Source organism: Hipposideros armiger, unplaced genomic scaffold, assembly GCF_001890085.2.
Source record: "Hipposideros armiger isolate ML-2016 unplaced genomic scaffold, ASM189008v1 scaffold_129, whole genome shotgun sequence".
Classification (NCBI taxonomy): Eukaryota; Metazoa; Chordata; class Mammalia; order Chiroptera; family Hipposideridae; genus Hipposideros; species Hipposideros armiger.
The window spans coordinates 1,385,827-1,400,198 of NW_017731479.1; positions in this window are offsets into that span (position 1 = coordinate 1,385,827).

Genomic DNA, 14,372 nt, shown 5'->3' on the forward strand with positions numbered 1-14,372 from the left:
TGTGAGAGGAAGAAGTTCTGGAGATCAGCTGCACAACAATATGAATATACTTCAGACTACTGAACGGTACGTTTAAAAATGGTTAATTCAGATGGTAAACCAATACCAAATGGATGAAAATTCTTACAGCTCATAAACAACTTCACATCCCATTTCCTGGAACTGTGCTGCCTTGTTCTGGGTTTATGTAAGGAAAACAAGCAAACAGAGCATCTCATAGTGCAAATCATAAAACCAAAGAAAAGGATGTGTGCTTCATTATAGCCATAAAAAGATCAACGGGACAGAAAGAAGAGGAAGAAGTGGAGGGAGTTTTGGGGGAGGAGGCAGTCGATGGGGATAGAAAGAGAAAGAAGAAAGAGAAGGGTTCTACTGAGGGTGGTTCTAAATTTTAAAAACCTACTTTCACTGTTACTCAAAAGAACCACAGATTTTTTTTTCCCCCTTTCCAAATGCATGCTGTGTCTTCACTGGCCAAAAAGATCCAGGAAAGTTTTAATCCTTAATGCATGAAAATTCCCCAAGAGCCCCAGGAGATTGTGATAGAAAGCCCACCCCTTTGTGTATAATTGAAGACATTTAGGACAGCATTACAACCCTTCCTGCTTTTCCACGGAGCTGCCTCCAAACCCTCGCTAATGTGCAGCTCTCCCAGGAAGCTCTTCTGAGCAATTAAAAATGGCCATTCTGCAGCCTCGCAAGAGTCTGAGCTCATCCCCGCCTTTGTGTGGATTGCATCAACACATTTAGGAGTTATTCACTTCAACTATATTCATTCTGCAAAGTTTTCTCAAACTGCCCTTGCTAAACTGGTTGGTGAGGCTCATTAAACTGTTTTCCCAAATACCTCAAATAATGAAATGATTGTTTTGATAAGCATTCCCTTTTCATTTATCCAGTTGATTTCTAATTTGCCAAGTGTCGGAAGCAAAATTATGTTATGTATGGTCCCTACCCCACAGGAATAATCTGCTTCTGAAAATTCAGTGCTGGAATCCCTATCTTCCACACAGAAGACCTAATTTAATTTAGAGCAAATATTGTACAGAACGAGGTGTTATTTTGCATTACAGCTGTGATATACAGTCTCCAAAAACGGAGGGGAAAAATGGTTACCTTATCAGGCTATGCAGTTGAGTCAATGGGTGGTCCACAAAGCAGTATTATCAGCAGCGCCAGGGAGCTTGTAGAAATAAAAATAAATAAATAAATAAATAAATAAATAAATAAATAAAACAAAACAACAAAAAAAAAAACAAAAAACCCCACTGCTTTAAGGAATTAAGGTTCGCCGGAATGGCTTTTCCCCCCCACGAGACAATGGGAGATGTCTGGAGGCATTTTGGGTTGTCACCACTGGGGGTGAGGGTACTACTGGCATCTAGTGGCTCAAGAGGAGGGATGGTGCTAAATGTCCTACAATACACAGGACAGCTCCTTCACAAGAAAGAATTCTCGTGCCCCAAATGTCAACGGTGCCTCTCTTGAGAAACTCTGATTAGAGGAACGTGAAGTGGAAATAGTGTGGTGGAGGCAGGGAGAGTAAAAAAAAAAAAAGAAGTGTTTCCAGCTGAAAAGGAATAGAGGTAAAAAGAGGAGAAAAGAAAACATTATTGGAACGAGAGTTATGGAATTTGAGCTGTGATCGTGGGGACTGTGTACCCTGAGAAAAGTCACTTACCCTCTCTCAATTTCATTTTACACATCTATAAAATGAAGGGGGGGAAGACAGAACCAAAAGAACGGGGTTCCTCTCCCTAAGGTTCTTTTCAGAGTAGATGCATTGTAACTTAGGCAGTACTGCCCAAGCTTGAGTCATCATAGCTCCCCTTCCCTGTGATTTATTGTTGAAACTATGGAAGCATTGCTATTAACATCAGGAACAAAAAAAATAATAATATTTTCTAGTTATTGTCAACATTATAATTGAGATCTTAGCCATTCCAAAAATAACTGATTTTGTTTAACAACAAAAGAGGAAAAGTCTACAACCAATGTGACTTGGCTATCAAGAAAATACAGGAGAATCTACGTATTAGAGCCAATAAGAGAGTTCAGCAAGGCTATTGCACATAATAACAAATATAAATATCAGTAACATTTCTGTACTCCAAGAACGACCTGTTAGAAAATGTAATAGGAAAAAATATATATCCTATTGAAATAGCAACAAAAATGATATTGTACCTAGGAACAGAAGGTCTTTATGAAGAAGATTATAAAACATTATTGAAATAACTAGAAGTCCTAAATAAATATATATAAATTGGGGCAGACCTGAAAACATTGCAATTTTTGTCCCCATTCATGAAATACGTGTTTTAGGAAACTATTTAAAAGTGAATATGAATTGGCTAAGCCAATTTTGCAAATAAGAATAAGGGAGGCTCAGCCTACCAGTTTTTACCACATCAAACAAAGTCACAGCAATAAAAACCATGAAGTAGTATAGAAACTGGCCACCAAACAAATCCAGAATCATAAATGCTTTGGAGAAACTAGCTCGTTATTTGGACAAAAACGTTTTTGTCCAAATAGCGAGCTAGTTTCTCCAAATGTTTACAAAGGCGAACTCCAAATTCCTTGAGGATCTAAATGCCAAATGTGAGCCAGCCATCTAATATAAGAAATTGTCAGAGAATATTTGCATGGCCTCTAAATGCAGAAGGACTTATTAAATGAAATCCCAAATCTCATATCATAAGTGGAAAACTGACAGTTCTGAGTACATCAAAATTAAGGATTCCTGATTTTAAAAAAACAGAGTCAACAGGAAGATGGTAGCCTGAGAGAACAGGCTTGCAGCATATAAAACTGACAAGGGATTAACACCTAGAAAATAAAAGAAACTCTAAAAAAAAAAAAAACCAACAAAATATGTAAACTCCAATTTAAAATATCAGAAAAAACTGCTGACATTTTGCAGATGGGGAAACCTAAATGGCTGACAAATAAATGAAGCTATGCCCAAGCTCAGTAGTCATCAAAGAAATGAAATTAAAACAATAAATACCACTTTATTCCCATTAGACTGGAAAATAAGGCAATCACAGGGATCTCCATGCAATCCTGGTGGGACTTTAAATGGGTACAGTCATTCTAGAGAACAACCTGGCACTTTTTAGTGAAAGTAAATCTATGTGAGCCCTAGGACCTAGCAGCCCCCCTCCATAGAAACGTTCACACAGAGCCAGAATAGGAGGATGTGTGTTGCAACACTGTGTAGTGGGGAGCTAATGATCACTAGCTGTCCATCAATGGGGGAAATATAATCGTAAACATTAACAAACCCATGCTTTGGAACACTAAGCAACAGTTGAAAGGAATTAAATGTACATTCAGCTGCATAAATACATCTGAAAATCATGATCTTGTTTTTTAATAAGAAATGATGATATCTGTTGCATAGTGTTTGTATCATTTAAACACATATACACACAAAATAACAATATCCGTTTTACAATGATACACATGCACCCAGGCGCATACATCAAAGGCATGTGAGTGGGTGCCTGTGGCAGGCACAGGGTGGCAAGACATGGAAGGGGAGTGAGAATATGAGAATGGAGGAGGGGTCAACAAATACAGCAGAACAAGGGCAGCGCCTTGAATGGGCCAAGGATAGTACATAAAAAGCACTGAGGAGTTATGATTAACGCAGCTCTCTGGACTCGAGATCAAACAATACATCTCACAAGGAAGAAAACAGGGCCAAGAATAGCTAAGAGGGTTTTGAAGAAAGAAAGGAAGGTGGTTGGATTTGTCTTATCAAACATAAAGAGTTTTCATAAAGCTATAGCTATTAAGACAAGAGTGCGATAAAAGCATATCCCAGGATGACAGCTATGCAGTGGGTATGGAAACAAATGGCCCAAATTAGAACAGGAAGTCAGAGAGCTCTAAAAAAAAAAAAACAAAAGATAAATTATCTAATATATTGACACAGAATCTAGATGAACTTGATGAAATGGAATGGCATATAATAAAAGTAACAATAGCTCTACACGTCTGACAATTAAATTCGTGAACTTGTTGCAATGATGTTGCTAACCTTTTTTTATATCAGAGGGATTATTCATTATGAATTTGTACCAACTGGACAGTTAACCAAATGTACTATTTGGAAGTGCTGAAAAGGCTGTGTGAAAAGTTAAGACAACCTGAACTTTTCACCAACAATTCATGGCTCCTGCATCACCACAATGCACCAGCTCACATGGCACTGTCTGTGAGGGAGTTTTTAGCCAGTAAACAAGTAACTGTATTGGAACACCCTCCCTACTCACCTGATCTGGCCCCCAGTGACTTTTTTCTCTACCTGAAGATAAAGGAAATACTGAAAGGAAGACATTTTGATGACATTCAGGACATCAAGGGTAATACGACGACAGCTCTGATGGCCATTCCAGAAGAAGAGTTCCAAAATTGCTTTGAAGGGTGGACTAGGCACTGACATCTGTGCATAGCTTCCCAAGGGGAGTACTTTGAAGGTGACCATAGTGATATTCAGCAATGAGGTGTGTAGCACTTTTTCTAGGATGAGTTCGCGAACTTAATTGTCTGACCTCGTATAGTTACAATATGTTATGTCCGCTCTCCTTCCAATCCTCCCAGCTTTTATTAATTATATCTCCTTTGAAAGACACAACTGTAATGACACAGGATGAAGTCCTCTCTAAATCCAAACCCACAACTTGACTCTGCAGTAAGTGACAGGCATGTAGCATGCCTGAGATGATCAGTTGATGGTTTCAACTTAACCTTTGGACAAAGCCCCAAAGAATTAATTTCTCTATACAATAGGGAACAAAATGTACATGTTATAAGCCTTGACCACATACAAATAATGGCAAAGAGCAGTTAGGAGATCAAGTGAGTTGGGCCTTACCCCTTACAAGAACAGATGACAGGTGCGCAAGCTCTGGGGCAGGGGAAAGTTGGCGCTTAGGCAAAGTGTCTGTCATCATTCCAACCAATGGCTCATGGTACAGAAGCTCAGAGGCAGAAAGACAGAGGGCAGGGAGGAGAGGCTTCAGAGAACCTACAAGTAAAACAAGCCGGAAAAGAAGAAAAAGCATGCTCTCCATCCAAGGACTATTTGCAGAAGACAGCACCGTACCCCAGGAGCAGGCAACAGAAGAGCTGGTTTCGCTCTTAGGCCTGAAGGGAAAAGGGCGGGCCTCTCTGGAACCCAAAAGGGTGACTTCCATGAAGAGGGGTGCCCCCAGAGGAGCTGTGGCCTTCAATCCAGGGATTCACCAGCTCAAGGCAACACAACGCAGAGGGAGCCAGGGAGGAAAACAGCCTGACATCGCTGTCCTCCCTCCCTCTGTTCTCCCACCCAGGAATTCCTGTTGGCCAAACCCATCTGAAACCACAGGCCAAGGAAGCCTACCGATGCAAAATAAGGGTCGGCAAAATTTTTCTGTGAAGGGCCAGAGTGTAAACATTGTCAGCTATTTGGGCCATGTTATCTCTGTCACAATCTCTGTACTCAACTCTGACACCGTAGCATTAGAAAAGCGACAGACAATACATAGTAAGTGAGTGAGTGTGGCTGTGTTTCAACAAAACTTTATTTACAAAAATAGGCAGGTACTCCTGAAATTGATATAAAATAATATTGAATGTCAGCTGCAATTGAAAAATGTAAAAAGGGGGGGAAGGTGAAGGGGAATAAGAGGTTCAAATTTCCAGGTATAAAACAAGTCATGGGGATGTAACGTACAGTATAGGGAATATAGTTAATAATATTGATACGGTGTCAGATGGTTGCTGGATTTATCATGGTGATCACTTCTTTACGTATGTAAATGTTGAATAACTATGGTTAAAAATAGGCAGTGACCCATAGTTTGCTGAGCCTGGCAGTAGAACATTTCAAGATAGTCTGCCACATCAGAGGGCAGGGCAGAGAAAGGTGGAGAATGGCTCTCAAGTTCAACAGAATATATCTAGCACCCCTTCTCGGACCACCCCATCTAAAGTACCCCACTCCCCCACGTCACTATCACAATATCCTATTTTATTTCCTTCATCACAGATTGTAAGTATCTTAGTGTTTGTTCATAAGAGTAGGTATTATGTCTCTTTTATTTGCCATTATGTCTCTAGCACCCAAACTAATGCCTGACACTTGGTAGCTTCTTGAATAAATATTTTTGCATGAATAAGACGACATAACTAATAGAGTGTGATACAGGTGGACAAGCCCACAACATCCGGTTTCCTTAATTCAGGTATATCAAATCATATCCTCCAAACATAGAAACTCGGCTCTCCCTCTCTCGTCAACACTTAAGTATAATTCTTACCTGCTCCATTTCACTGTTCCTAACACCCTCTCCAGCCCACGCCTGCCCATCTCTCACCTCCACTACCCATTACCCCAGGCTGCCAGTTCCACCCGTCCACATTCAGCCTTTCAGACCCTAAGCGGTTGGCACTCCAGTTTCTTTGGAAATGATTCTGCTTCAGGAGACCGCTCCTGGAGATTACAGATTTGGGGACCTCCAGCGCCGTCAGCTAGAGAAGGCCTGCTTTGAACGTCTATTTCATCCCAAGAGGCCAAGGGACTTTCCTTGGTAGGGTGACAAGAGAAGGAAAAAAGGGCCTAGGGTCTGTGAGCATCTCTAAACTTCCCTTCTTTTTTATTTCTAACACAAAAGATGACAGAGCTCCAACAGTATCCAACAAGAGTAAAAGTGAAATTATCATAAAATGATGAAAGTCATCAAAAAGGATTCAGCAGAGAATCACAATGTGGGAAGGGTTTAGCATAGAGCACTAAGCTTTTAAAAAAATCAAGATACAGGGCGGCGGGGTGGCTGAGTGGGTTAGAGTATGAGCTCTGAGCAACAGGGTTGCCGGTTCGATTCCTACATGGGCCAGTGAGCTGTGCCCTCTGCCATTAAGATTCAAGGACAACAATTTGACGTGGAGCTGATGGGTCCTGGGAAAAACACACTGTCCCCCAATGAAGTTAAAAAAAATAAAATATTTTTTAAAAATCAAGATACAATAAAAAAATCAAGATACAAAATTGTGCATACGCTTTCATTGCATGTGTGTGTGAAAACATACCTGGATATATACAAGGACTAGAAAGGAGCATGGTAGATATCAGTGGCTGGTCTATTGGGGTACGAGTGATTTCTTTCTGATCTCTATGATATTTGTTAATTATAAATGGATCATCCGTGAGTTGCAGTGGATAGTCCAAAACACAGCATTATCATTATCTATAGATATATCTAGATAGATAGATAGATAGATAGATAGATAGATAGATAGATAATCTAATCAGCAAGTAAAGTGATGCCATAGATACTGTTCTTCTCTGGAACAATGGAGGACACATGGGGAAAAGGTTGCATTTTAAGTCTGAGAGGGCTTGTGTTCTCTGTCCCTCTGTCCTGAAGTGGTTATATTAAAAGGCATGGTTTTAAATTTTTACAGTACAGGCCAACAGGCATACGAAAAAATTGTTCAACCTCACTTAGCATTAGGGAAATGCAAATAAAAACCACGATGAGATACCACCTTACCCCGGTCAGAACGGCTATCATCAATAAATCAACAAACAACAAGTGCTGGCGAGGCTGTGGAGAAAAGGGACCCCTGGTGCACTGCTGGTGGGACTGCAGACTGGTGCAGCCATTATGGAAATCAGTATGGAGGTATCTCAAAAAAACTGGAAATGGAACTACCTTATGACCCAGCAATTCCACTCTTAGGTANTTTTTGTGTCTGGCTTCTGTCACTTAGCATCATGTTTTCATGGTTCATCCGTGTTGTAGCATGAGCCAGAACTTCATTCCTTTGTATGACTGAATAATTTTCCAGTGTGTGTGTGTGTGTGTATGTGTGTGTGTGTGTGTTTATTCATCTGATGGTGGACACTTGAGTTATTTCCATCTTTTGACTATTGTGAATAATGCCACAGTGAATACTGGCACACAAGTATCTGTTCCAGTCCATGTTTTCAATTCTTTGGGGTGTGTACCTAGAAGTAGAATTGCTTGGTTGTATAGTTATTCTAAGCTTAGCTTTTTGAGGAACTGCCAAAATGTTTTTCACAAAGACTGCATGCACCATTTTATATTCCCACAGGCAATGTATGAGTGTTCTAATTTCTCCACATCCTTGCCAACACTTGTTATGTTCCACTACATACAGATACAGAGGGTGCCAAAAAAATGTATACACATTTTAAGAAAGGAAAAAACTGTATTAAAATTGTAATATTCAATATATACAGATAACAAAAGATGAATACGAGTAATGAGTATACATCTTTTTGGCACCCCCCCCCATATTTCCATCCATCTAGTAAGTGTGACGTGGTAGCTTGCTGTGGTTTTGATTTACATTGCCCTAGTGACTAAGGATGTTGAGTGTCTCTTCATGTACTTAGTCAAGGCATCCAGTTTTATTAGCACACCACCCCAGAGTCACCAAGCTAAAGTGTTTCGTTTTACTGTGTAGGCAAGATGGAGCCAACGATAGTTTAGAAGCAGAAGAGTGACATGATCAAAAATATAAAATCTGGGGGCCAGCCGAGTGGCTCAGTTGGTTAAGAGCTCAAGCTCTGAGCAACAGGGTCACCGGTTCAATTCCCACATGGGCCAGTGAGCTGCACCCGAGCTGAGCTGTCGCTGAGCTGGTGAAAGCGAGTGCTCTTAGCAGCAAGGTTGCCAATTTGACACCCATATGGGATGGTGGACTGCACCCCACTACCCCCGGCAACTAAGATTGAACACAGCACCTTGAGCTGAGCAGCCGCGAGCTGCTGACGGGTGGCTGGATGGCTCAGTGTGCAACAAGGTTGCAGGTTCGACTCCCACATGGAATGGTGGACTATGCCCTCCCCCGCAGCCTCCCTCCNGAATTGCCAGCATCGCTACTCTTGCGCTTTGGGGCCGTTATTAATTAAGTACGGGTGACGTGAACACAAGCACTGTGATACCCTGACAGTCGATCTGATAACCCAGACAGCTACTATGTGACTAACAGGCAAGGAGCGTACACAACATGGAGAACGTGAACGAAGGAGAAGTCACGTCCCAGATGGGTTGGAGCAGGACAGTGAGAGATTTCATCACACTACTTGGTATAGCACGCTATTCAGAATGGCACACAATGTAAATCACAAATTGCTTATTTCTGGAATTTTCCATTTAATATGTTTAGACTGAAGTTGACCATAGGTAAGAGAAATCATGGGAAGTGAAACCATATATAAAGGAGGACAACTGTATACACAACAGCATTGTGACCTAGAGTCCCCATGCTGTACTTTATATCCCCAGGACTTATTTATCTTAAAATTGTAAGTTTGTACCTTTTGGCCACCTTCACCCAATTCCCCCACCCCCACCATTTCCCTCTGGCAACTGCCAGTCCATTCTTTGTATCTATGAGTTCGGTTTTTTCAATGCATCTTCTAAAACCTCCCGCCATATTAATTCGAGAACACTGAGCATGCCTCTGAAATCGCGTTGCTCTCTCTGTACCCCAGTGATGCTGTCGAGTACCAGGAGGTTTGCTACTTGAACTTGCACTAAATCTGCAGTCAACGGCTTTTCACATTAACCTTTCCTCTGCCTCCTCTTGGTTCTCTGGCTTCTCTGCAAACAAGCTGAAACAATGGGCCAAACTTCTTCAACTGGAAAGGTACTTTTACATAAAGTTGTTTTCTTTATACCTAAGTCCCAGTTGAATGGTCACATTTCTAAATGGCTGAGACTACCAGGAAGTCCAATGGCCAAGAACCTGAATTAAAGAGCATGAAGCAACACTCCGCCATGTCTTTTAGTCATCGCCACAAACTGGCTCTCCTGAGCACATTCTAATCATCTAATCATCTCTCTCAGCCGTGATAACAAAGAGGGTGGACGCTTCAGGGGATCAAAGAAGCCAATAATCCACCCCCAACATTTGTACTTAGGGAGATGCAGAAACACCATCATCCAGCTTGGCCAAAACAGCAGCAGTTTCTCCCCTGTGAGCAGTCCCGCCTGGCGAGGGAAGGGATAAAACTGTACAAAAACCATAAACTTGATGTGTTTTTCTCTTTATACCAGAACTCATAAGAGGATGCCATTACCCATCCAGCAACTCTAGGGCATCTGAAATGCGGTCTCCTTTATACACATTTTATTTACACTGTATTGTTTCAGAAACCACTGATTACATAAAGCAAACTCCCTTTCCTTCTCATCTCTTCTCCAAGCTAATATCATTTTACATTTCCAGGAAACTTACTGGTGAACAGTAGGATGGCTGAGTAGGGCTAGCCGGGAAGTGGGCCAGATGGCACGATTGAGTCCTTTTCTCTTCTGGGACCTCAGTTTCCCCATCTGTAAAATGAGAGGGTTAGATCATGAGGTTCCCCAAACAAACATTTCTACAAACCAGGCAAGTAATCACAATGAATGAAGGGGATTGGTGTAATATAATGTGCTCGTCNCGAGACAATACAAATTGGTAACTACAATATGGCCTCAGGGATAGAAAAGACAGTCTGAGGAATATAATCAATAATGTTGTAAATATTTTTCAGGGGGCCAGATGAACTCATGTCTTGTTAGGGAGACCATTTCATAGTCGGTGTGGAGGCCTGACCACCGCACTGTACATCTGAAGCTGATGTTGAATAATAATGTATGTCAACTATAATTTTATATACATATAGTCTTGGGACGTGGAGTAGAGTGTGGGAATGGAGTCAATGGAATTGTAATAGATAAGTATGATATCGGGGGTGGGAGGGCAGTAGACGGGGGAGAGGGGGTTGTTTCTGTATGAAGGGTGAAAAGGGTAACTATTGCATTGTTCTGTACACCTGAAACTAACAATAAAAATAAATAAATAAAAAATAAAATAAAATTTTTACAGTACAAAATCTGTTTCCCCTCCTATCCCTCTCCCGTTTTGCATTCTCCTCCCCTCCCCCTTGTGAGGGGAATCCAAGTTGTTGGAAACTGGAAAGATAAGTGGTTTTCTAATAATATTAGCCAAAAAGATAGTGTTCTTTTGTAGCAAACCCCTGAGACCACAGCAGTTACTTTATGACTGCTAAAGCCTGGTACTTGAGACTAATGCGAAATTTGGCAGCAAATGTACTCGACCTCTTCCCATTCCTAAAGGTCTGGAATCTTGCTCTGGCATTTTCACACAGATCAGCAGAATCTCAGTATCTCCCTCCCTCCCCCACTCCCTCCTTCCTTCCTTCCCTCCCTTTCTCCCTCCTTCTCTAGACGTAGCTAAGATTGAAAAAGCACAGCTTTCCAGCACAAGCCCATAGATTCAACATCACCATTGAAGATTATAGATTTGGGGATTCACGTGGCCTCATTGGGAGGTAGTTCTTTGACTCCATCTCATGTCATCTCATTTGAATCATCTCATTTCTGTAGCAGAATGTCTGTTTCTTTGCCCTCAACTTTAATTTTACCTTTGCTACATTTCTTATAATACAACTTCTCAGCCATCCAGGGCCAATCTGAGTTTTCTCTGCTGTTTTAAAGACAGACATCTAGACCCTATAAGATCACAAGTCACAAAGAAACGATCACTAATGCAGGTGATTTGGGTGCCAAAGATGTCCATGATAGCCTTTTTCATAGAAACAACAAAAACACACTAAATATAGCCTAGATACCTAACGATCAGGAAGTAGGTACATAAATAATAACGTAACCATTATTTAACAGTCATATAACACTGAGTGAGAAAAGCAGGAAACAAAACTGTCTATAACTTCATTGTATTGAAGAAAAGTATACACATATAGAAAGAACCGAAGGAAATAACCCCTTATTTTTGTAATGGTTACCACTGGATAGTAGAATCTAGGTGATATCTCTTATTTATGCTTTCTTCAAAGCACAGATGAATGAATGAATGAATGAATGAATGAATGAATATTACTTTTACATTTGGAAAGAAAACTTTTTCAAAGGTCAAAAAAGGTTAGTTGCTGCATCAGGCTCCAGCAAGCTACAGTAAATCGTTTTCTTCTCCTAGACTGGCTATTAGGAAGTCACTTTCTCTCCTCATTTTAAAGAGGGAAGGTGTTGCCACATTATTGAAGCAATCAGCCAGTGGGGTTCTTTCAAGAGCAATAAACTGACCTCTCAAGAGAAAATGAGTGAAGCTCAGGAAATTAGAGCTGGAAGCCCCTTAGGAGTGGCCCTAATGCATCCCTCAAGAGGCAGCGCCATATACATTACACTTTCTTTTCCATTTAATTGTAAATATTTCAAGTGATTGCAATTTCACAGCTACATTTTAGACCAGTCAACAAGCTATTAATCCATCTTCCCCGAGCAGAATATAATAACTAGCAAACTTCAGAGGTGTCGACCTAATTCTCTTGCCTGGACCTGCTAGCTGAACAAGTATCTTAGGCTTGGTTCAAATCCTGGCACCTCTACTTTCTTACGTAAAAGACCTCACAGAAGAGCCTTTCCCTCTCTGATTCTAGGTATCCTCATTAGTAAAAAGGAAACGTCTCCACCTACTTCACAAATGGTGCTATAGGAATTAAATGAGATGACGCATCGAGACAGTGCATTGAGTACACACAGTAGGTAATCAGTAAATGCTCAGTGATTCTGGAGTGTTGGACCAGTGTTGACCAGTTGTTTTCCTGGCCCAGGAGATGGGCTCTGCTGAGTCACCAACCCCTTCTTTTGTATTTCCTTGGATGACACAAGTGGGTTGGTGTGAACAGAACAGTTCATGACCTTGAAACAGCAAAATTCCATTAAGTACCCAAACCATGGGCTTAGCCAACTAAATTCACCAGCCTCAGGTCACAAAATATGGCTCAGACAGCACCCACTGAGCCTTTTCATCGATGCTAAGAGCTGCGATTGGAACACGGGCCATGGGGATGGGAGAAAATGGATGGAATAAAGGGTCATGCTCAAGATGGAATCAATGGGGTTTGATGAATCATTCAGGTAGAGAGGCTGAGGAAAGAGGAGAATAATGCCCCCAACTTCCTAACTTGGATTACTAAATGCACAGTTTATTGACTCAATGATATTTTACTGAGCACCTACTAAGAGCCAGGAACTGTTCTGGGCATGGGGTGGGGGTGTGGGGGACACCACAGTAAATGAAACAGAAAAAAAAAAAAACTTGGCTCTTGTGAATTTCCTTTCTAGTGGAGGAGACAGACCATAAATAGTAAACAAGTAAATAAGACAATTTCTGCTTGTGGTAACAGTGATGAAAGAAACAGAGTAATGGGATGGAGAATAAGAGGATGGAAGGCTACTTGAGATACAATGGTCAGGGAAGGGCTCTCTCAGGAGGTAATGCGTGATGGGTCCTGAAAGATGAGAAGCAAGATAGGAAGGGAAGCATTACAGGAAGAAGGAACAGTGGGCGTGAAGCCTTGGGGTGGGAGAAAGCTTATTTGAGAAATGCGTGGACAAGGCCTGTATAGATGGAGCATAGCGAGAGGAGAGGAAAGGAGGATGGAGAAGTGGAGAGGATCCAGCAGCCAAGGACCGAGCCTTGAGAAGCAAGTCCCTGGGGAAGACACTTTTACCTCTGACATGCTAAGTATGAGGTGCTGGAGAGGATCTTCATACTAAAGATCCAGAGCGATGTCCTCAGAACCAGAGACAGTATTTGCTTTGGATTTGAGAAAACGTTCAGTTGCGTCTAAGTTAATGGGGAGTGTACTAAAACTACAGATTTCTCAGGCATTAAAAGTACAGGTTTCTGAGGTGCCACCCTGGGAAGTTGCAATTCAAGTAGGTCTTGGTCAAGATCTGGAAACCATTTTTTTTTTCAATACTCCCAGGTAATTAATTCTGATCCATTCATCCCAGAACTATTTCTTGCATTCCTACCATGTGCCAGGACAAATCTAAGTGCTGGGGATACAGCTCTGAAAGGGTTACGGAACTTACAGTCTACAGAAAGAAGAGTCAGTGACCAAGTAAACAAAGTACAATAGTGATACAAGCCACCACAAAAAGCTGGTAAAAATACAGAGTAATCATGGGGACCAGCACTAGATAAATCCAAAGAGAAGATCTCTGAGGAAGTGACCTTTGAGCTGACTGCTAAGACATAAGAAGGAGCAGCCATGTGACAGCCTGGGGGAAACAGCATTTTAGGGGGAGGGAACAGCCAATGCAAAGGCTTGGTTGAGAACTCAGTGGATGAATCTAATTCTTTGGCTTATTCCCACTTGATTAACCAACCAAAATGGAGGAGAAGGCATGGTGGAGAAGGAGCTGTTTCATCTTTTTTTTTTTTTTTAAAGATTTTTATTGGGGAATTTGGGGATGGGGAACAGACAAGTTGCTGTCTTTTTGTTCTTCAGTCTAGTTGTGGAGGACGTT